Genomic DNA, 23,870 nt, shown 5'->3' with positions numbered 1-23,870 from the left:
AAGATAAAATTATAAAATATTGATACTATATTCACTAGACTTCTCTTCATTTGTATTGACAAAATATCCCCCATATAGCCATTTACTTCAAAAAATGGAGCTTTACCTTTTTTTGTGTTAAATAACTCCTTTCTTTCAATATCCTGGCCCCTTGCCCCCTTCTGTGTATAAATATGAAAGATCTCACAATGAAGTTGCATTTCTTGCAACTTCTTCAAATTTCTTGAAAGTCGTCTCTCCCTGGGAAAAATAGGAAGAAAGAATCTAAAGGAAAAGAGAAATATGCTCCTGAATAGCAGATGGTCTGTGTGGTTTGGAACTATATCCCCATGAGAGCTAAAAAACCCCAGAAACACAGTAAGAACTTTTTTTTTTTTTTTTTTTTTAAAGATTTTATTTATTTTATTTTTTCCCCCCAAAGCCCCAGTGGATAGTTGCATGTCATAGCTGCACATCCTTCTAGTTGCTGTATGTGGGACTCGGCCTCAGGATGGACGGAGAAGTGGTGCCTCGATGCGCACCCGGGATCCGAACCTGGGCCGCCGGCATTGCAGCGCGCGCACTTAACCACCAAGCCACAGGGCCGGCCCCACAGTAAGAACTTTTATCACCATATCATAATGTGCATAAAAGTGTCCTTTAATTTTTATCAAAATTTGTATGTGTGTGTTGAACACAATTCATTGTCCAAACTGAAACTGAAACTTAGAATTAGTATACACAGAAAGGAAATTGCTCAGGAAATTACACATTTTACTTTTCATTTTACCAGAGTAAAAAGAAATCATAAGCAAAATGATTTTCTTGTTATTGAGGTGAAAGTCACATAACATAATTAATCATTCTAAAGCTTGCAACTGAGTGGCATTTGGTACATTCACAATGTTGTGCAACTACTATATTAAGTTCCGGAATGTTTTCATCACCCCAAAAGAAAACTCCTTATCCATTAAGTAGTCATTTCCCATTTTCCTCTCACCAAGCCCCTAGCAAACACTAACCTGCTTTCTGTCTCTGTGGATTTAACTCTTTGAGATATTTCACGTAATGGAATCATACAACATGTGACCTCTTGTGTCTGGCTTCTTTTACTTAGCATAATGTGTTCAAGGTTCATCCATGTAGCATGTATCAATGCTTCACTCTTTCATATGGCTGAATAATATTCCATTGTACGTAGTATAAACCACATTTTGTTTATCCATTTATCTGTTAGGGGACATTTGGGTTGTTCCTACCTTTTAGCAATTGTGAATAGTGCTGCTACGAACATTCACATACAAGTAGTTGTTTGAACACCTGTTTTCAATTTTTGGGGGTATATACTAGGAGTAGAATTGCTGGGTCATATGGTAATGCTATCTTTTACTTTTTGAGGAACTGCAAAACTGTTTCCTGCAATGATTCCACCACTTTCCATTCCTACCAGCTATGTATGAGGTTTCCAATTTCTCCACATCCTTACCAACACTTACTATTTTGTTACTATTGTTATTATCATTATTAGTATTATAGCTATCCTGTGGGTGTGAAATCGTATCTCATTGAGGTTTCAATTTGCATTTCGATCTATGATGTTGAGCATTTTTTCATGTGCTTGTTGGCCATTTGTATATCTTTAGAAAAATGTCTATTCAAATCTTTTGACCATTTTTTAATTGAATTGTCTTTTTGTTGTTGACTTGTAAGAATTCTTTATATATTCTGGATAATTAGATGCTTATCAGATATATGGTTAGAAAATATTTTGTCCTGTTCTTTGATTCTTTGGATTTTCTTTTCACTTTCTCAGTACCTTGATGCCCCCCAAATTTTAATATTTTTTTAAACATTTTGAGGGTTTCTGTCTCTTTTTTTTTCTGCAGGGAAAGAGTTGCCTTGAGCTAACATCTGCTGCCAATTTTCCTTTTTTTTTTAGCCCCTCCCCAAAGCCCCAGTGTATGGTTGTATATCCTACTCGTACATCCCTCCAGTTCATCTATGTGAGCCGCCACCACAGCATGGTAACTGACAGACAGGCAATGTGGTTCCGTGACTGGGAAATGAACTTGGGCTGCCAAAGTGGTGAGAGTGCTGAACTTGAACCACTAGGCCATCAGGGCTGCCTTGCAAAATTTTAATTTTGATTAAGTCCAATTTACCTATTTTTTTCTTTTGTTATTTGTGCTTTTGCTGTCATATTTAAGAATCCATTCCCAAATCCAAGGTCATGAAGTTTATCTGTATATTTTCTTCCAAGAGTTACATAGTTTTAACTCTTATATTTAGCCTATGGATCCATTTTGAGTGAAGTTTTGTGTATGGTGTGAGGTAGGGATTCTGTAGCTATTTAAGACACACTTCGTGAATATTTGAGCCACTGGAGAGATAATTCTGACAAAATAAAGGAATTGTTTTACTGAAATGTATAGCCTTTAAATTTAAAAATTTTACTACTGTGGATTTTGATGCACATGTGGCTCTTATGAAAGTTAGAATTAGTTGATACTACTCTGAAATACGCCATATTTGATTCAGTAGTGGCATTAGAGCTACTGTGCCTTCCATATTTATTTCTGCTGACTACTTTAGCACTAGTCCACCAAGTCTGGCAGTGACTGGGCAGTGTCTAAGGCTATAATATCTAGAACATGCCTGTCGATCTTCCTACAGTCCCCAAATCTAGAGGTGGAGGAATGGGGTTCTAAACCTCTCCTGTGATTCCACCCTCTCATATTTAAATAGGGCTTTCCATTCCACAAAGCACTTTTCAGCCCAACATTTTATTTGATCCTTCTACTACCTTTTGAAGTAGACAGAACGTGTAGTTTTTCATCATTTTTACACTTAAGAAAACGGAATCTTTGCAAAGCTAAATGATCTTCCAAGGTCACATGACAAAAAAGCAGCAGACCAGTACTCAAAATCCAGTCCTTGGACTCTGGGCCAGTTTCTTTTTCGCCCCGCTATAACAAGACAGTGTGATTCTGGAGCAAATTTATAAGAGGTTTTTTTTTCTTAAAAAAAATTATTTAACTCATTACTGAAAATCGTGTTTAAAAAGTGATAAAAAGCCATAAAGTGCTATTTTCCCTCCAAATGGACATGTGGTACATATTTATAAGCTTTTAGTACAATAATTTTACAACCAAACAGCTGCTGAAACAATGAATTTTTATGACCAGCATCTCAGTTGGTGTTTTCCTCCCCAACATGATATAAAATAAAGTTTTTGTGAGACAATTCATCTATTTCAGATGCATTTAATATAAGCATCAGCAAAACGATCAGCAACAAGCGAATCCATGAAATAAAATCACATTGGCAGTGGAGTAAAATAAAAACACGTGTTGGTTATCTATTATTTTTGCTCACATGTATGCAGGATGCTAGTGTACAATAGTTTTGGAGATTCTTTGAAAGGGATCACCACTAGGCCTTTTTTTCGGGGCTATGAGGTATAGACATCCATCCTTATCTCATCATCAAATCACACTTATTAATTGAGCACCTTTCATATGGATAGCCCTGTGCTAGATATTATAATAGGATAACAATATGAATAAGATTTAGTCTCTACCTTTAATTTGCAATCAAAGAAAGGTAACATACTTGTATACAGCTTATGACATTGTAAAAGAATATGCCACGACCGAGGTAAGGAGCTGCCCTGTGAGGTAATGAGTTTCCTGTCCCTGGAGGTGTTCAAGCACAGCTGGCCTTCCACTGAACAGCATTGTTATAACACAATCTGATGCATGGGTGGAGGGTAGCAGTGAATCACCTCTAAGATCACTTACAATTTTCATGTAAGCTCTAAAATAATACAGTGTACAGTTAAAGCTGTATGAATGCTTACTGTTGTATTAATGCTTTTCCTGCTTGTGATTTTCTTCATTCATTATTCATACTGTGCTTGTAAACCATTTTTATTACTTCTTGAATGAAATGTTTTCTAGAGGAGAAATAGCCTGGCCTGTCTTTTGTAATAGGAGTTCCATCCAAGATAAGTCCTACAGTTGTTCCCGGTGACTTTCTTTTGGTTTTTCCTTAAACAGCCCTCCAACATCTGATAATGCAGATTTCACCACCAGAACACCCCGCAGTTAGTCCTATCACATTACTATTCTACACTGGATCACAGGATTGTATAAAAACTGAAATATGGTGTAATTAGTAGCTGAAAGCCTAACTAACTAATGTAAAATAAATTCTGGGAAATTTAAAGTATTCTTTGGCACTGATCAGGACCATATAAAGCATTTCAAATTAAATAGCATCCCAGTATGCTAACAATGTGTTTTCTAAAAGGTGAAGAGGTTAATTGTGTTGTAAAAGGAATTTCCAAAAGAATGCATCATCTATTTTACGTTGAAACATCAATTTACTATGGCAGGAGGCCATATTACTGAACTTTGCAGATTAGCAAGTAATTGACCAAACATTCAGAAATAGTTTTGCCTAATTGTTGGTTGTTGGAGCAGTATATATTATTATATTTAGAGATCCTAATTAAGTTTAATAAATTAAAGTGATCTTTGTTGTGAACTAAAATTTTTATTATACATTTTTAAGTTAATAAACTTACTTATATGAATTTGCTAAAAGATTCTTGCCGTTAAATGTGTCATAGTTGATATAAAACTGCTCAGTCATTTGGAGGATACAAATACTTTAAAAAAATATTTTATGTTAGCAAATGAGAATTACTGCTTATTATTCATCCTAACAATACTCACTTCTCAAATTATGAGCTGAATATATCTTGATTGTGGGTTATGGTAATATGTAGAAAGTTTAATTAGGGTATACAAATGAATTGGGCTTTTTTTCTATAAATCCTATACGTTTTGTTCCCACTGAAAGATTTTATTTTTCAACTTGTCCAGCTTTCAAAGGAATAGAGAGTCCATTGTGGACTTATGGATTCCGTATGGTGACCAACATCAATAAATACCCTCTTTCATGCATCTCCTTCTCTTCAAAGAATGCATCATCCCTTAGCTAAAGAAATACCAAAGTGACTCTTAAAATTTAAAAGCATTAGTTCCATGGATAACACTGCCAAATGTTTGTTAAGAGAGGCAGGTTTGTAAAAGTTCTATTTAGCCAACACAATTCATATCAACTCCAACTAATTTTCTTAGCACCCATCCCTATCTTTATCCTGTTTCTATATATATCACAGCAAAACTGGTGATAACTTAATGTAATCTGCACAGGAACAGTCTGTCCTAGATACTGTGTAACAGAAATAATTGGTGTTTACAAATGTCTGTAGATATGTGAAAGACTAATAGGAGATTTGAGCAAAATTCAAAAGGGTTCTTATATTAAAAACTGATACATAGCACTATTTTAAAAGGCAGACTAGGATTAATTAGTTCACAGACATTTTAAAAAGTTATATTAAATAAACCATAGACCAAACTGAGGGAGGAAGACACTGGAAATTAGGTTGTTATTATGGTTCTGTTCTTTATATCAGCATGTAATCTTTTGTTTTCTGTAAAAGAAAACTCAAGTCAAAACAGCTCACACTGCAAAAGAAATGTGTTGGCTTATGTGACCAAAATATACTCAACTTCCTTTTCTACTTTCAGAAGAAGCTTGCTATGGTAGATCAAATGGAGTGAACAGAACCCCTTCCTCTCTCTAACTCTCATTTCTGCCTCCTTGGTGTTATCTCCATTCTTAACAATTTTCTCTCCTTGTAGCCCTACACTGGCTCTCAGAGCCTCCCAGGCCTCGTTTTTTTCTCATTCATGTCACATAGAGAAGAATAAAGAAGCATCTTTTCCAGAAATCTTAGGAAAAGTCACTTCTCAATGCCTTGGTCATATGTGGGACATAGGCTCTGAATCAATCACCCTGGCCAGAGAAAGAGATGTACAGATTATCTTAAGCCAATGAGGCTTTACTTCTATGGTTGAGGAGAGGTTCAACTTCCTCTGAAATATACGGGCTGTATGGGGAAGGAGAAGACTCCAACAAAAATGGGGTGATATTTTCATCAAGAAAAAAGGGGAATGGGGTCTGTCCCAATGGAGTAGTGGTTAAGTTCGCATGCTCTGCTTTGGCGGCCAGGGGTTTGCAGGTTCAGATCTCGAGTGCAGACCTATGCACTGCTCATCAAGCCATGCTGTGGCGTTGTCCCACATACAAAATAGAGGAAGATGGGCACAGATATTAGCTCAGGGCTAATCTTCCTCAGCAAAAAGACGAGGATTGGCAACGGACGTTAGCTCAGGGCCAAACTTCCTCGCCAAAAAAAAAAAGGGGGGGCATGGATATTGGCTGACAAACAGAAAATGTACATGAGACTTGTGTTGTCCTTCTCTACCTTTCCACCAGTCCTCTCCTTGCCTTTAAGTAATTAATAGGAAAATCATTTCTGTAAAGAGACCACAAAACTAGTGAGCCAATTATTCCCACTTCTCCCATCTATAGCCCCATTACCAAATGTGGTTATTAAAAGAAGCTGCCTCCCACTCCATTTCGTGTTCCATCATCCATGGAAAATGACCAAAGAAGTTGCTGAATCACAATGCCTTTGATAATATACTGCTGACTAATTCTTAAATAATAAGCATAAATGTAAGTGGCCTTTTCTCCAAATGTAGAACAAGGCAAAGATGCATACAGCCCCTCCACCAATTAAATCATATTCCACAATTCCTTCGCCTTTCCAGAGAAACCTGCAGATTTCAATGTCTCGGTTCCAGTTTCTGTGGTTTTCTAATTGGACTCCTGAGCCAATTAGCATGAATGCAAATATGAGTCAATGGGCAAATAAAATATGTGAATAGGTGAAAAGATGCAAATTATTAACCTGGCGTTAGGATGTTTGTCGATTCAGGTTCTCTATGCCAAAATCATACGTGATAGGGCTCTACTAAGTAGGAGAGAGGAACTGTGCTAGATATCCTCTATTTACTCCTTCGGGTTCACACTCTAGCTTTTTCACCCCAGCCTGTGCTCCAGCAGCTAACCTGTATGGACTACATCTATTCCCTCGCACCTCTGATTTCTGGTTGGGCTTGGCCATTAAAGGGCACCAGCATGAAATAAGCAGGGGTGTGGAGAAGGATGTCTTGGAAGTTCTTTCCCCAGCTCTCTCTCCTCTAGTAATTCTCCAGGGGATGGCTGTGCCCCTCTATAAAATCCCACAGCTCTTATTAAGTGGCCTTCCCCGAAGACCTATCCCCTCTCATTCCAGCAAATGCTCCATCCTCTTACTCCTTCAGACAGAGGGATGTTGATAGCTCCCCACTATGACTAGCCCAAGGATTCAATTGTTAGATTCCTTAAGCTGTGCACACGCTTTTATACACAGTCCACTAACTAAGTTTACTCTAACCTAGCTGGTAGAATGTACCATCCATCTCCTGCAAGGACCATGACTGATACCTGGGTCAATGAGGTATGGGAATGATATGGGAAAGAACAAGTTGTGTCCAGCGAAAATGTGGAAGTAGCCTGACGAGACTAGAGAGAAACATTAAAGAAAGTGAGAAAGTTGAATCACCAGGAGAAGGCCTGATGATAGAGCCCCTAAATCAAGAGAACTTGAGAGTTTGGTTGACAGAAATAAAAGGACTAGAAAAATGTGTTTGAGTATGATCAGGGCACATTGAAAATACAATTTAAGGATATTTCTTTTATTGTTCAGGGTGGGCTGGTAATGGAAAAGACCTAAAGATGGAAAGAAAGTTTAAAGATATCTGGAAAAAGACGGATATAAGTCTAAGTAGTGGTGTTGATAGGTGAAGAAGGATGATTGCATGGGATCTTTCAATTATGGAGAACTGAATAAGTAACATGAGAAGAGGGATACAGAGAATAATCATAAAATTTATCACCCAAAGCAGGAAATTTTTGGAAGTGACAAAAGTTCCATTAATACTTAAGGCAAGACAGTAGATGTATACCAGGATTGCCACCATAAAACAGGGACATGTAGTCAATCTAGGGATAAACAAAGTATTTGAAGATATCAGACCTGAGTTCTCGAGGAACCGATTGCTTTTGGGGGGATAAGGAAGGTTAAGAATAAAGCCAATTCTATGGGAGTAGGAAAGACAGGTAAAAGGGTCATTTTTGGACATGAAATTGCAAATGTCCAGATAGCATTTGCTAGTACAGAACCAAACTCATGGTCAGCTGAGAACACAGGATGAGAAATATAGATTTGAATCTTGTCAACAGAAAGAATGAACTTGTTCTACCAAAGAGATAATTTCCCTGACAGAAATTCCTTCCCTCTTAACTATTTATGTCTGTAAATTTTTTCCTCCACTGCAGTTTAAGATCGTTAAGGGCAGGGCCAGCTTTTGATTCACTTTTGTAAATCGCCAGGCTTAGCACCGTGTTGTATATCTAAAAGATACTAATAAATGTTTGCTGAGTTAAAGACTTGTTTAATTTAGGCCACTTTAATAGCATATCTATTACCATGTCTCTGTTCTACCCCTACTCTGCCATACCTCATCCTTCACCTAAACAAATCCTACTGTTACTCAAACCAGTTTGCCATCTAGAAATGAAGGAGAGTCTAAAAATCAGTGTCTAGCCAGGAACTGAGCTATGGTAGATTCCTGTGTTGTTTGAAAGCGAGCCAGGACATAAATTAACTGGGTTGTACATAAAAATCTTTGTCTTGTGTAGGCAATTGAATGAGCAATGGTTTCATTGTCTTACTGGCTAAACAGTGTTATATATTTAAATGCTGTCTTTTTCTTCCTCTCTTCTCTTTATTTATTTTTGAGGTGTTGAGAGATGTTATTCTTTTTTTTTCTTTTAATAAGATGAATGGAGGAAATTTTTCTATGTATTTATAACTTGTTGATGGCCCAGATCAATGTTTGACTTCTAACAAGGCAAGTATACTCTAGCTGTCTACTTATTCTCGTGTTTTTAGCAATTGGTTTTATAGATATAAGTAAGGTCTTCCCCATTCACTTTACTTTTTTAAAAGCAGCTACCATTTCTTCATTTGTCATAAAACTTATTTGCATCTGCATCTGATAAATATGAAGTACATGCCGACAGAGCCTTTCATTCATCATTATTTGACAGAAATAAAAAGATCTCAAATGCTATAGAACCTCTCTCTCTCTGTCTCTCTCTTGCCCTCCTTTCTCCCTCATATTTAAGACATCTATTTTCAGAGCATGTCAATATTGAATATTCATTAATTCTCAAAGTCTTGGGTTTTTGCCAGTTTAGATTTTGTTGATGTTTCATTACACTGTTGAGCAGATTTCATGGTTCTCTAATCAAATTAGCTCACTTCTAAACACAAACATTTTTATAAGACACTTGCCCAAAGCAATTGTGACTTAGCTTCCATCTTATTTTTTCAATACAAAATAGAACAGCGGGTTATTAAGTTCAGCATATCACTTGCTGTGCAAATAGACCAACACACAAGAGTTGCAGCCAATCGTCCTACGGCAATTCTAACACACACTCTACATCGGAGTTGTTACACCACTAATATTCAAAGCCCCCTGGATTTCAATTATACTTTATTTATTATCTTAGCTGCTCCACTATTTGCAATGCATAGTAATCTTCTACACATTCACACCTTTCACCTTAATGGTTGTGAAGTATCTTCTATGATGCATTTTGTCATTTAATATTAGGTTTACTATGCAAAACACAGTCAAATCTTGACAGGCCCCATAAAAACCCATCCTAAATGAAGCATTATATTGTATGCTGTCAACGTAGACTAAAAAAATACAGTGCCACTCCACGAAGCTTGCAGAAGCAGCAGAAAATAGTGAATGATGTAACTTCCTGAAAGGAGCCTGCAACGGCATATTTTGCAGTTGACAGGACATATCCTCAGTCAGAATATGGAGTGAGGATAACCGGGGAAATGGCAACAGTTAATTAAAATTCAATTCAGTTTAGAATTCTTACTGAGGATTAAATTTTTAATGAGACCTGGATTCTGCTGTCTACAAGTTCAGCCAATGCAGAGGGAGAACAAGAAGTACACACAGGACTGTAACCAAGGCAAACCGCAGCTCCTGATGTCACAGAGGCATAAACAGCAGACTATGGCAGTACCATAGGGGGAGTTAATTGCAGCCCCTGGGGCTCTTGGTAAGTGATGTGCTCATGATTCCCAGGGCCTGTTAATCTTCTCAAAGTTTCCAAAATCCAGGGCTGTGAACCTACTATATTGGAATCATGGAGAGCAGCAAGTTCTGGGACCTTTGGCATCTGGCAAGGTCCCTCAGGCACAGAGATGGTTTCCTATCTAGTCTGCATGTCCAAATCACCACGAGAGTAATTGACAAGCAAATTCTTCTGCCCTGGCCAAGAGCTGCTCTACTGAAGTCCCAAAGTAGAGTCTGTATTTTTAATAAGTGTGCTGGGTGAATCAGATGTGTAGCCAGACATTGAAGACACAACTGTGCTGCTGTGGCTTGACAGATATTAGGGTCTCTGCCACCTAGGATCAACATTATGATATGTTCTCTGTTCCTTACAATCCCCGGCCCATTAAAAGTCATCCAATTATCTCTCACCCCGCAACAACCACTTTTTGTGTCCAAGCTAACAACTAGGTCACTAAAGTACAAGAGCTACATACTTCTTTAGCTCTTTCCCAGCCAGGATCCTATCTTCTCCAGGTAATTCAGCATCTTCAACCAAAAGGAGGCAACACACTGCTACATTGAAAGTAATTGGTTATTTTTATTAATAAGAGTTAAAGCACAGAATTATGGATTTGATTAATTTTATTTTCCATAAAAATGAGCTGGTTCAAAGTTATCAATACAGAAATATAACATATATGTAATATATTACATATATATGATACAAAACATATCACATGGTAGACGAAGATAACGGGACTGTGTCATATATTTTCCCTGGAAAATAAAATTGAACTCCTAAGAGATAACCTATGGGAATATAACAACAGCCTCTTGTAGTTAATGACAGAATCTATAATGTCACATCTTTTTAAATGAATCTTATGGTGAGACTTTTATACATTACATATAAAGCTCTATTTAGTATTCTTGTCAGGTGGGCTGGGGACTCTAAAATCTAGCTGGATCTCAGAGACATGAGGATCCCTTTTGCCATAGATATAACCTATAGTCAGACTTTAGGGCATATCCCGTGCTCATCCTGCAGTTGTGTACTAACACATGGCCACAGCTTTCAATGGGCAAATTCAGACCTGAAAGGGCATCTTTAATACCATCTTAGCTTCTATTTATGGTTTATTTGGGACTAGATATTAAAAACCTTCTTGCTACAAAATACCTAGAAATGCTGGATAAAATAAAAATAAATACGCTTTTTAAATAAATAGAGGAAAGTAAATAGTCCAGACATTTTTGTTAGAAAATTAAAAGATTTTAGGATGCCAAACTGGGAAGCTGAATTGAAGCCGCCATAGTCCTAGGGTACTTACTCTTCCAAATAATCTAGAATTGTGATTGTTAAAAGCAAAGCCAGAGAAGAAAGATGACGTCAGGGTCCAAACGTGGAAAGATGAGACCAATCACTTGAACAAAGTTGGGGCATTCAAAGGCCTTCAACCTCAGAGCGTAGATGGACCGGGGACAATCCACGTGCTAGAAAGGAGACGTGACAAGAAACTTATCTGTCTTAGAGAAGACTCTGGTGGAAAAATAAAATAAAATAGAAAAATCTCTCCCCTAACAATTTATAATTTGGGCTTGCCTTCATGCCGATATGGAATTAATTTATATTTCTTGCAAGTATAAGTTAAAAACTTTAAGTTTGCCCTGTGTCGGTAGATCCCCATCAAGGACTCATAACTACTCAGACTTCACCTGACACAAAAAGATAAAGCCCAGCTGGATGTGAACTCACAGTACAGAAAGAAATACGTCAACATGAGGAGGAGTCAGCAGAAAGAACACACGGCTGAAGTAGACAACCAAGGAGCTGAGACATTCCAACTACTCGATACAGATTTTGGAGTATGTACATTTAAATGCTTTTTTTAAAAAAGTGAATGTAGACCAGGAGTGACAAACAAGATTTTATCAAGCAAAACCAGAAAGATTAAAAAAAAGAATGAAATAGAATTTGTGTTTAAGAGTATATAAAAAGTATATGTCCGTATCTATGTAACCGCCACCCAATTTTTAAGAAAGAAAACATTTCCAGAACCTAAGAGGATGCTTGTGTGATCAAAATTCTTCCCTTCACACCATAGTAACCACGACCATGACTTATAGAATAATTATCCCTTTAATTTTACTTACTGTTCCTAAATAATATAATATTAAATTTTGATTATATGGAACTCTGCACACATAGAACTGCACTTTATTCATTTGATTGTGTTCTTATTTTGCTCAAAATTATTATTTTTGAAATCCACTTATGTTCACAGTTATAACTATAATACACTCATTTTTATTATTGTGTATTAATCCATTGTATGTATATACCACAGTCAACCTGTTAATTCTAGTATTAATGAACCCAAATAGAATTCCAGGAGTAAAAATATAAATATCAAAAAAATTAATTCAAAATAAAGTTAAATAATTAAAAGTAATGTTTCATAATCAAAGGTAATGTTAAACAGAAGATTTGGTGAATAAAAACAGAGAATTTGTAAATTGTAAGTTAGATCAACAGAAATTATACAAAATGCATCAGAGAGAAACACGGTGTAGGCTAAAAGTCATGGAGGATAGAATGAAAAGGTATAACATATATCTAATCAGTTATCTAGGAAGAGAGGATAAAGACAATGGGAGAGAAGTTTTAAAGAGAGAGTTTCCTAGAAATTAAACAAAAATTTAGATATTTAGATACAGGATATTTATTTAGATATAGGCTGCACAACAAACAAGAATCTTACCAACAATAGAATCTTACTAAGGGAAATTCTAAAAGATATAATTTGGGTATAATTCTAAAAGAAAATTATTCCAGAAGGAAGATCTGAGTAGCAAGAAAGAATGATGGGAAAAGATATTGGTATATATTTGGATAATCTAAAAAAACATTTAGTATATAAAATAATAACAGTGCTTAATTCATGGAATAAAGAAAAAGAGATAAAAATCCTGCACAAGATTAACCTATATGGTGTGTGGAAGTGTGGTTAGAATTTAAATATTCTTAACCCTTGTATTATTCAGAAAGAGAATAAACTTAAACATTAAATTAACTTTGTTTAAATTATAATAATGAAACTTCCAAGCCAAAGTTGGTTTAAGAAAGGGTGATAATAATAATAACAATAGCAACAACAACAATAGCAACACCAGCATTAATAATTACTAATAATCCCAGGAAGGGAGGAAGTGAAAAAAATGACAAAAAAAAGCATACAAACAGAATATAGCAAAAATAATTCAAAATATATCAAAAATCACAATGAAAGTAAATTGACTCAAGTTACGTATTAATAAACAAAGATAGTCAAATTGGAAATAAAAATAGAAAACCTTGCTCTATGCTATTTGTAACAGCTACTTCTAAAAACATTACAACAAGTTTTAAAGTAAAAGAATGAAAAATGGTATACCAGGAAACACTAAACAAAAGAAAGCTGATGTAGTTATGTTGTGACATAGTAGGGACACTGACTCTCAATGCATAATGTAAAGCACATATTCACCAGAAGTTAAAACAATTCTAAACTCATTGGAAATAATAATATAGGCTCTAAATACATAAGGCAAAAACTGACAAAATGTAAAGAAAATTTAACTGATTTACAGTTTTAGTGAGACAATGTAAACTCTTCTTTCATTAATCAATGTTCGAAGCAAACAAAAATTAATAGCAATATGGAAAAGATTTGACAACGTAGTGGAGTAGCTTGGTAAAATAGACATATATAGAACCTTATAAAATTAGCATTCCTCTTCAGCAGACGCAGAGCATTTATGAAAATTGACAACCTATCAAGACATATGGCAAGTCCTGTATCATACAGACCATGACCTTCGGCAAGAGAAGAATTGAAGTGAAAATCATCATCATTGATATAGTAAATACCAACAATTACAACAACAACCGTTAAAGAAAGGGCATATTTTTGTATATTTTAGAACATTTTCCAAATAGCAGTAGTTAACAAATTAATCAGAATGAAAACTTGAAAAGATTTAGAAGTCAATGAAAATAAAAATATTGTATATGGAAACTTGTGGGACAGGGCTAAAGTAGCTTTCAAAAATAAACATAAAGCTTAACTGCTTCTATTAAAAAAGAAGAACGGCCAAAAAAGAATTAATTAAGTATCCATCTTAAATACTCTTCTACACAGCACCCCAAATTCATCCTTGTGTATAAATGTCAGTTTCCATTTATGATCTCAAACTCCTCATCCTGGTTAGAATTCGATTATATTGAAACTATTTCCTGCTGATCTGAGATGGTCATCAATAGACTTAGTTATACCCCTTTGCTGGACTTCACAGCCCAACCTTCACCCAGTTTTACAATCTCAGCCTTTTGCTTTATAAAATCAAATATATTTATCAATCTATCCTTTTCTTCCCAGAAATTTGCATCTGTCCCACCCTGTCTTGGGTCTTAATAATCTGATAGCATCCCTGACAGCACTGTAGAAAGAAAACATCTTCTAATGGAAATGAAGAAATAAAGAAATGCATCACCTGAATTTGCATGTGTTCATTTTACTGAAGAGAACTGAATCCTTAGGATTTGCGATCAGACATTTTCTTTGTGGTGATAAAAAGAACATCTTTCTTAGTCTTTAAGAAAAATTAGAAGACCTTGCCTGAGATCATTGCACCTTAGACTAAATTCAGAACCAGAACTGTCACCTCCCCACATCTTCATCAACCTTGTCATCTTTGTGCTGTCAAGTGCACAAACACTTTTCCCTAGGCAGTAACTATGGAGGACAAGCTGGTGCGAGATTTTTCTTTCTTTCTTTTTTTTTCTTTTTCACAATTCCCAGAGGAAATGAAGCTACTAATTAGTCAGTGCAAAAGCTCCAATAGGCATTCCCTTCATCTTTGAATATGGGAACTCATCGTGCCTTCTTAAACTGAACTGGAATAAAACTGGTACACTAAGCAGTTACAGAGAGCCCTAAGGAACTCTCTCGAAGATGAGTTTGTCTGAGGAAATATAATCACATCCCCTGCTCAGGGTAGATGTTGCATTCTATCTCTTGTGGAAATCTAGATAAATTTCTTCAAGGACATTTTGCTGTGTTGTGCAGCCATATATATTAACCTTGAGAGGATACGTTAAACATAAACAACAGAGGAGTCTCCTCCTGCCAGCTCCAAAAATATATACTCTTTGATATTTAATAATAGTTTACATTTATAGACCAGTTCAGGATCAGGCATCACCCTCAGTATTGTGCATGTATTAATTTTATTTACTCCTCAAAGCAAGACTATGGTATAGGTTCTATTATCCTCATTTTACAGATGAGGAAACCAAGGCACAGAATGGTTAAGTAATTTGACAAAGATCAGATTTGACTAAAGAAATTTGACAAAGGAAAGTGTAAGAGTCAAGATCTTAATTCAGATAGCTGGGCTTCAGAACCCATATTTTGAAGCTTATTACTTTAACCTCCATTTTGAGTTTCTGTGGGCATTCTAAGAGTCAACAACAAGAACACAAGACACTAATGAGCTATCTAAGTTATGCAAAGGTTTCTAAGATTCATCCAATATTGCTATCGCCCACCTTGTTCCAACTACTTCCTCCATGACTGTATCTTCATCCTACACCACATAGTACCACACAGTAGTCACCATAGTCTTTACCGGGGACCTCTTGGTATTCAGAATCTAATTATTTGGAGTTAAGAGTCACCATTATGTAAACTGCAATGTTTTATTGATTCCTCTAACTATATTCGGAATAGCATATGAATAAAGGCCTGAGCTATGGAAACTCTATAAGTTCAAACCCAGCTCTACATGTTCTAGCATATTTGGGGGCATAATAGCCCCACTCAGCATCAATTTCCTCTTTTGAAAAACACTGATATTAATAGTACTGACTCTGCAGAGCTGTGATGAATAAGTTAGATAACATATAGAAAGAAGTTCAATAAATTTTATGTGACTCATTAAGTGTTCAATATTTAAAAAATTAATAGTTCAGGGACAGAATTGCTGAATGATTTGCAAAGAATACACGATGACGAAGATTTCAGAAAATAAGTCACTTAAAAGAGATTTAGGGTTTAAATTTCTTTTAGGATATCTAAAATAAACTCTTCTAGAGTACATTTATTGCAGGAAGCCAGTATGACTTTCTCACTTGTTGGGTTTCAGACATCATAGTTTAGTGTTTTATATATCTTAATGTATTTAGGAAAGCCCAAGAGAAATTGGTAAGAGTTCAGAGAAACCAAACGCAATAAAAGAAAGTGACTCTTAAAATACGAGGAAAGTGGGGCTATTGTGTCAGCATCACCCTGACTGTGCCCTATGGGTCGGGTGAAGCTTCAATGAAAACATAAAACAATATACTCTATAGAAGTTACAAATTCTCTGGGAGAGGACTAGAACTGGAAGGTACCATAGATCCTCAGAAGACACCTGCATTTCCACAATTTGCAAAATAAATAACTTATCTAAGAAATTTCAGGAGCTTAGCCAAACTGATCCAATGTAATTTTCTAATAAACACACATTTGGGTGAGGGACAATTGTGTGAAGTGAGAAAATTGTAGGCATCTGTCTATGTTTCGAGATTTCTTTTCAAGCAAAGGTGTGACTTAGAGGTGAAACCACTAATACACATTTTAGCTAAACATTACATGGCCCAATGAAGAGTGAAGCCAAAATCGCTATTATAAAACGAATTTTAAATAGATCTGAATTTTTATTGAAAAATTCAATTTTTTAACAAAAATCAATTTTGAATTTGATAGTTCAGGAACAATAATTTCTCAGCACTTTCCACTGTTCGATTGTTCCTGCAGTGTGTAATGAGGATTTATGGTACAAAATGATGCTGATAGGTGCTTACTTTCACCAAAAGGTCTTGGAAAAGTCAGGTATTTGGGAGATGCCTTATTTTCCTCTAATATTTTCACTTTTTAAATCTCTAAAGTCTATGTATGCTTCATTACATCTTGGTCAATATTGGTTTATCTTGAGTATTATCGTACTTGACTTTGCAGTTTTTCTTTCTTATAACACATTTTGAGGGGTCTAAGTTTACATTGTTCTCTTATGATTTGAAGAATATCCACTTAGGAATTATTTTTCAGGACTTATTTGCCTTATTTCAAGCCTTAGTGGAATTAAATAGTGAAACTTGAAATATAATTCTTAAATTATAAAGTTATTCTGTTGAATGTTATAAATGTTAGCAAAAATATTAGAATAATGATATAATATAATCTCTATCCTTATATCTTAGATTATTGCTCAAGCTTCATTGACGTTTATGGAGATAAAGCTGAAAAAGAATATAAAGTCCTCCCAGTCTTTTAGCACTAAACTTCACAATATTAATATTAATTGTCAAAACATGTCATACTTTTGTATTTGAGAATTCTCAATAATATTTATACATAAATTAGCAGCTTTCACAAGCATCATTAGTTGTGGAAATAATATACAAATTTATATACACCCAAATAATACAGTTTTAACATATAAAGCACATAAGGAGATTTTTGTTTCAAGTTACAGCTCAAGTTCTTACCTATACTTGAAAGTATTATAAGATATTGCCCTACAGGATATTAGCAAATATCCAAATGGCATATTCCTATATCTACTACTTTTATGCTGATTAAACATAACAGTACTGAACATAATTAAATAATCATTATTGATAAACAAGTTCAGAGATACCAAAAGTTAAAATGAAGCATGCATTTGGTCTTCAGCTTTCCAAATGCTGAATCTGAGGCTGAAACAACTGAACAAATATTTGAAAGACCCTGAGTCCAAAGCCAAACTTCTGTGCATTTGTAGCTGGCAGACAAAATGCTGGTATTAACAATTATCTGAACTAGAATTTCAAAAATTGTATTGCAGCATCCTTTCTCTCTTCCTTTTTCTCTTCTCCTTAATCATATTCCTCTCTCTTCCCTCCTCTTCCTACGTAATTTCATCCTAAAGCTATTACGTGGAGCTCAAAAGGTAGGTGTCTACAGAAGGAGGTAAAGAGGGGTAGGGGAAGTGGGCAGAGCAGGCTGTCAGAGTCCCTGTAAGGTGACAAGGACATCCATGTGAAGAGTGATCTGGCATGGGAAGTCAGAGTCCACGCAGGATAAGGAGGATGTCCTCATAGAAGGGCAGCCTGGCATGGGGCCTCACTTAAGGTGAAGGCATCCACGCAGGAAAAGCGCTTGGCCTGAGCAGTCACCGTGTAAGTGGCTCAGGAGGGTGCCCTGTGAGGGAGCAGCCTAGGGTAGGATGTCAGAGCCCAAGGTAGGTGAGGAGAGTGTCCATATGGCGGGTGAGGATGGCACAGGACGTTAGAATACATATGAGATCAATGGGTTCCTCTTCAACGGGCCACACCTGATTCCTTTGATGCATGTTTGCATAATAGATCTTTTCCCACCCTTTTACAAAATTTTTTTTTCTTGTTTATGTTACAAACTTCCACACAGGTTTACTTACAAAAGACAAATTAAGAAATGGGTGAGTGATTCAAGAAGAAACCATGAGACCCGTCTGCCCTTCTAATTTGTGTTCATTGTGTGATTCTGGAAAACTACCTTAGTCTCCCTTTGTTTATATTTTCTCATTTGTACAATCGAATGGTATGTTTTTTCTTTCCTATTCTGTGGAAATGCTAAAGAGTCATTATTTCCTTGGAGAGATCTTGGCATTCAATATATATTACATAGTAATGCACAATCTTGGGAAACATTTTGGCCATTGAGGAGATTAGTACCATTATTGACTCTTGATTGATGAGACATTTGGGTAAAATCCAGGAACCAGCCAATTCTCAGTGTCACTGATGCACATTCGTAGCTTCCACAGCTTTGTAGAATAAGCAAAAAGAGAGAACTTTGGTTCATAGAAATGATGAGAAATCATGATTTTCACTTTTGTTCTCTGACCTGTTTTTCTTAAATCACCTTTCTGATGTCAAATCCAACTCATATGGATTATACAGACCACATGGGATTTTTATCTAAAGCAATTATTTAACAATTGATTTGTGTTTTCTACATTAATGACTTTTCTATATTAATGATACAATTTCTTCCAATATAAGTTTAAAGTTAGGCATCTATAAATAGTGGTTTAAATTTTTCAGGTCACTGGAATAGAAATGTTCTGGGGTTGCGGTTACAGCACCCTAAGTGCTCACTGTAGGAGCTGCCAGATGGAAATCCAGAGGCAAGTTCCCGCCCACATAGACATGTGCTTGGTCAGGTTAACGAAGTCATTAAATAAACATTGAGTTGGACTTCTGATACAGGATGTATGACCTCTTCAGCTCAGACCCAGCCCTGTCCTTGCCTATGTCCTTGTTCTGGATGTCATTCATACTTTTGTGTACCAGCCTGACTCTTGTAGGTGTTAGAGTCTGCTCATGATTTAACACAACTGCCAAAGTGACAACACTTAATAACGTATAGGAAATTAGGCATGCTGCTAAAATGACTTGAGTAATTTGAAACTGCATATTTTCAAGCATATCCATAAGTAGGTGACAATTATGTTCACCAATTACTGAAACAAAAGAACTTGTGCATGAGAAAATAACATGATTGTGTGTTATTCTTGCCAAACATCTATACTCCCTCTATATGAAAGTGTCGAGAATTTTTAGCCAACGAGATTGTTGTAAAAGCAAAAGGCGAATGCAGCCACCCCCCAGTCAAAGTCAGTGGCAGTTAACGAGATGCCTCATTTCCAGTGATATCCTCTACAAGCAATGGAGCTGACACTATATAATTTGATTCATAGAGTCTTAATTACAGGATATAAAATGTTCTGTAAATGAGCCATTATGCGTTTTCCATTTTGTTAGTTATTGCAGTGAATAAAAACTTTAAAACTGAGCAAATTTTTAGTTAAGGCACAAGTTACATTTGCTGAGAAATAGTATTATCCAAAGAGTAATGAATGCACTGGTTTGGGAGCCCCAAATCCTAAATCCTTTTATTTCTGTGGACTTTCTGCGTGATCTTGGCCAAGCTTCCTCTCAGCACATAAGTCTCTGCAGATTATAAATGGAGACAAATACCTGCTGCCAATTCATCCCACTGATTATGTAGATTTAAAACACTGATTTGTAAAGGACATTGGGCTTTTTGGAAGCAAATGAAAGGAAAAAAAACAAATACATGTTTTATTGTTATCACTATAAATTCTATTACTATTTTGGCTGATACTTTTCTCAATGATAGATTTATGCAAGAGATTGTTATTTGGAAAAATTGTATCCATGCATCCATGCTAAAATTCTATTTGTTTGTTGTTAACCACCCACATGACACTTCAATTTTTCTGTCATTTGTACGTTCTTTGGGTTCTGTTGAATTACTCAAGAGAAAAAGTTCTCTTTTGTCACGCTCAGGTATACTTTATTATAAATCTTATCCCACATGCTCCCCTCTAAAATTAAAAAGAAAAGGAAAGAAAAGAAAAGTAAAAAGCTTCCCCAAACTAGGGCATATTCTAAATGAGATTACTGAGTCTATAAACATCCATCAACGTATTTTTTCATTTTTATTTCCTACATAAAATTGCAGGAAATGACCCAATACATTCTGGTTTTAAATGACTGGAAGTGGAAGATAGTGTTTTTCACAGAAAGAGTAAACAAAAGCCTTAAAACCTTATTTATCCAGACAAATGACCTGCATGCAGAGGAAGGTGGCTGTATTCAGACCTTGGACTGTGATGTCCATGAACCTCTCCTCTATACCATCAGGAATGATCGTAGGTAGTTGCAACTGCTGAGGCTTTGAAGCTTATTATATTTTTGGAGTAAATGACTTTACTCTTTGCCTTTTTTTCTTTTTATTGGTTTATCACAATGAAAGATAATCAACATCGCACATCATAAAAGCCCTGCACAAGCATAGGTACATGATTAGCATTAAAAAGTTCAAGGCATATATTGCATTATAAAATAGCTAAAATAATGATATAACATAATTCACACCCACAAATGTCTATCATTAAAAATTAGGAAAAGAGCAAATTGATTTCATTGTTAGAGAGTCCTGGGTATTTCATGCCATCATTTGATGTGTACATATGAATAAACCCTTAAGAGGAAATGAGGAAGGGCAAATAATTTAGTAGTGATAGAAAATAGTAATCAGTTCAGCAAGTGGATCAAACTGAGTATCAATTTAAGTCACTCAACTCTTCCCTTTGTGTCCTCACTCTTTTTCTTCTAATTTATATTCATGGACTAAGAAAATCATCAAAAAATCATCTCATCAAAGCCACAGTGAGTTAATATAATCAAGATAATTCCAAGAGTTAGTATCCAGTAATGAATGTGCCAGGAAGTACAGTCATTGTTCCATCATCTTGACTCATGAAATGGTTTTCCACACGTCATCTCTGAGAACTCTCATTGTAACATCAGAACTAAGGACACCAGCTCACATTCTCCCTTTCCTGGTCATACTTTCTCTCATCTCTCTTATGGGCTGAATTGTGTCCTCTCCGTAAAATTCAGGTGGGATGCCTATTAAAGCAGAGAGTCAATGAGATTAAGCATTTCCTTTGAAAGAAGTCTTTAGAAATTATACCACCTGATGTCCGGGATTCAAGGACACAGGCCAACTTAGAACGGGACTCCTATCAAAGACACTTCTCAGGCAAATTATAAAGAGAAATCTGTCATTCTAGGGAAAAACATACTTTTTTTTAGCACTTTAGCAAAAGATGCCTCTCCCCTTAGTGTAGATAGTTAATCATCTGTGAGTAGGTGAACAGATGTCTAGGTCCTCTGGGTTGGAAGAGACAAAAATCCTAATTCTCCCTCCTAGATACTTAATATATTGATGTCAATTATGGTAGCTCAATGATAGGCTAGAGCAAGGCAGCCCTGAAATTAAATAATCCCAGGAAAACAAGAGAATTGGCTTGTTCAACACAACAGTCTTGATGTTTGAGAGATGAGGTGGGTGTAGAATGGGAGCTGATTCTGGCGTGACAAGCAACTTGAAGTCCTTCGGAATCCAGTCGTTCAAGCACACAATCTTCTTTGGAGGAAAAGGTCCAACATGAGTTTTTTTAACTAAGAGAGTTCTAAACTTGGAACTCAAGCATGGGACACCACTGGTGCCTATGTAGAGATAGATCCCCAAAAGGACAAAGCTTCAGAGGAGGCACATCTCCATGCAGTAAGGAGAAGAATTCCTCAACAGGAACATATGGCAGCAAGAAGCAGTGGGAATGGAATAAAGCATTCCAGATTCTCTTGGAAGCAGGACTATCTACTACCCACCCCATCCTTCTGGGATTGAGTAAATCCCAGAATTCTTGTATAATTTCCAAGACTAAGAGAAATGGCCCCAAAATGGAAGACAATAGATTTCCTATAAATAGGACATATGGGATCTCAAGAGATTAACAAACAAAATAAGAGATGGGACCATATTTGAACCCCATCCTCCTAGGTAGGCTATAACTGCTCCATAGAGACTAGTACCATACGTATCCCTGTCAACCAAAGTCAAAATCTCGTATGTTCTCCTCCATGACTTTGTCCTCCCACTGTATGTGTGCACACACCCATAGACATAACATCAACCATCCAGTTCTTACTCCACGGTTTCCAATATGTTTCTTCTTTTCTAGACCTAAGGACCCTCAGAATCCAAGCTCCATAATCTAGTTGGACTACCATAAATATTATCAAATTAGCAGTTTCTATCCTTTCAACAGGTCCTTCACATAACTCTCCTCTCATTCCAATATCTCATCTATAAAACATTATTTTCTTTGCATATTGTTAATATTAATGCTAAGATCTAATTCCAGAATATGTGGAGAGTATAAATGGCAGATCTGAATGAAATTTCAATTCTAGCAATTATTAATTGGGTGATTTTGAACAAATTTTTGAACTTTTATGAGCACTAGTTTTCTCAATACTTTTTAAAATAACTATTTATTCAAATCCTAGTGTGAGCCAGGCAATGCTCTAAATATAGAAGATACAGTAATGAACCATACAGACAAACTTTTTTCGAGGACTCTGCATTTTGGTATGAAAAAAATCTCATCTGAAAATTCACATTGAAAAGTCAGGATAATTAGAGAAAACTTATAGGATGGCTGTAAACATTTAATGACAAAATACAAATAAGGCATTTAGCATAGTGTGTGTGTAACACCAAGCAGCTGATTAATAAAAGTCTAATTTTTCTCCTTGATGTAGAGAAATGATAAAACTTGTGCCTTCTAGGGGGAATGCCTTCTTTTCCTCTGGAAGGACACTCCCTCACCACTAACGAGGAAAATATTAACTTGAGAACAGTAGTCCAGATGCAGAGCTCTGCACCCAAGAACACAAACAAACAATGCTCAAAATGCCCCCTGACTAGAAAGCAGACCTAATTCCTAAACTCAGAATTCTATCCATTTATTCACATATTGCTTTCCTCCTCTCTACTCTTCTGGTTTTCTTCCAAAACGTTACTTATGAGAAATATCTTTAAAGATTTTATTTATTTATTTATTTATTTTCCCCCCAAAGCCCCAGTAGATAGTTGTGTGTCATAGCTGCACATCCTTCTAGTTGCTGTATGTGGGACGCGGCCTCAACATGGCCAGAGAAGAGGTGTGTCGGTGCGCGCCCGGGATCCGAACCCGGGCCGCCAGCAGCGGAGCGCGGTCACTTAACCGCTAAGCCACGGGGCACCCCATGAGAAATATCTTTAAAATATTAATATTCAGAGAAATAAC

General features: G+C 36.1%; 1 long non-coding RNA gene across 8 annotated transcripts in view; it reads right to left on the bottom strand.

Moving 5' to 3' along the window:
• The window catches only part of LOC147912256 (uncharacterized), a 71,024-nt gene that overhangs the window by 11,112 nt on the left and 36,042 nt on the right, over positions 1-23,870 (bottom strand). For 5 of the 8 annotated variants that reach the window (XR_015550129.1, XR_015550131.1, XR_015550130.1 and 2 more), the window contains one exon: positions 20,383-21,642. The exons of 2 other annotated variants lie outside the window; for them this stretch is intronic. This is a non-coding gene — a long non-coding RNA (uncharacterized LOC147912256). Of the gene's footprint in view, positions 1-10,837; positions 11,592-20,382; positions 21,643-23,870 lie in introns of those variants that run through there. One more of the 8 variants, XR_015550132.1, reaches the window with a different exon arrangement.

The sequence above is a fragment of the Ceratotherium simum genome, chromosome 38, assembly GCF_057802395.1.
Source record: "Ceratotherium simum simum isolate JZ-2026a chromosome 38, ASM5780239v1, whole genome shotgun sequence".
In the NCBI taxonomy this organism is placed as follows: domain Eukaryota; kingdom Metazoa; phylum Chordata; class Mammalia; order Perissodactyla; family Rhinocerotidae; genus Ceratotherium; species Ceratotherium simum.
This window is presented reverse-complemented; position numbering and strand designations above follow the sequence as displayed.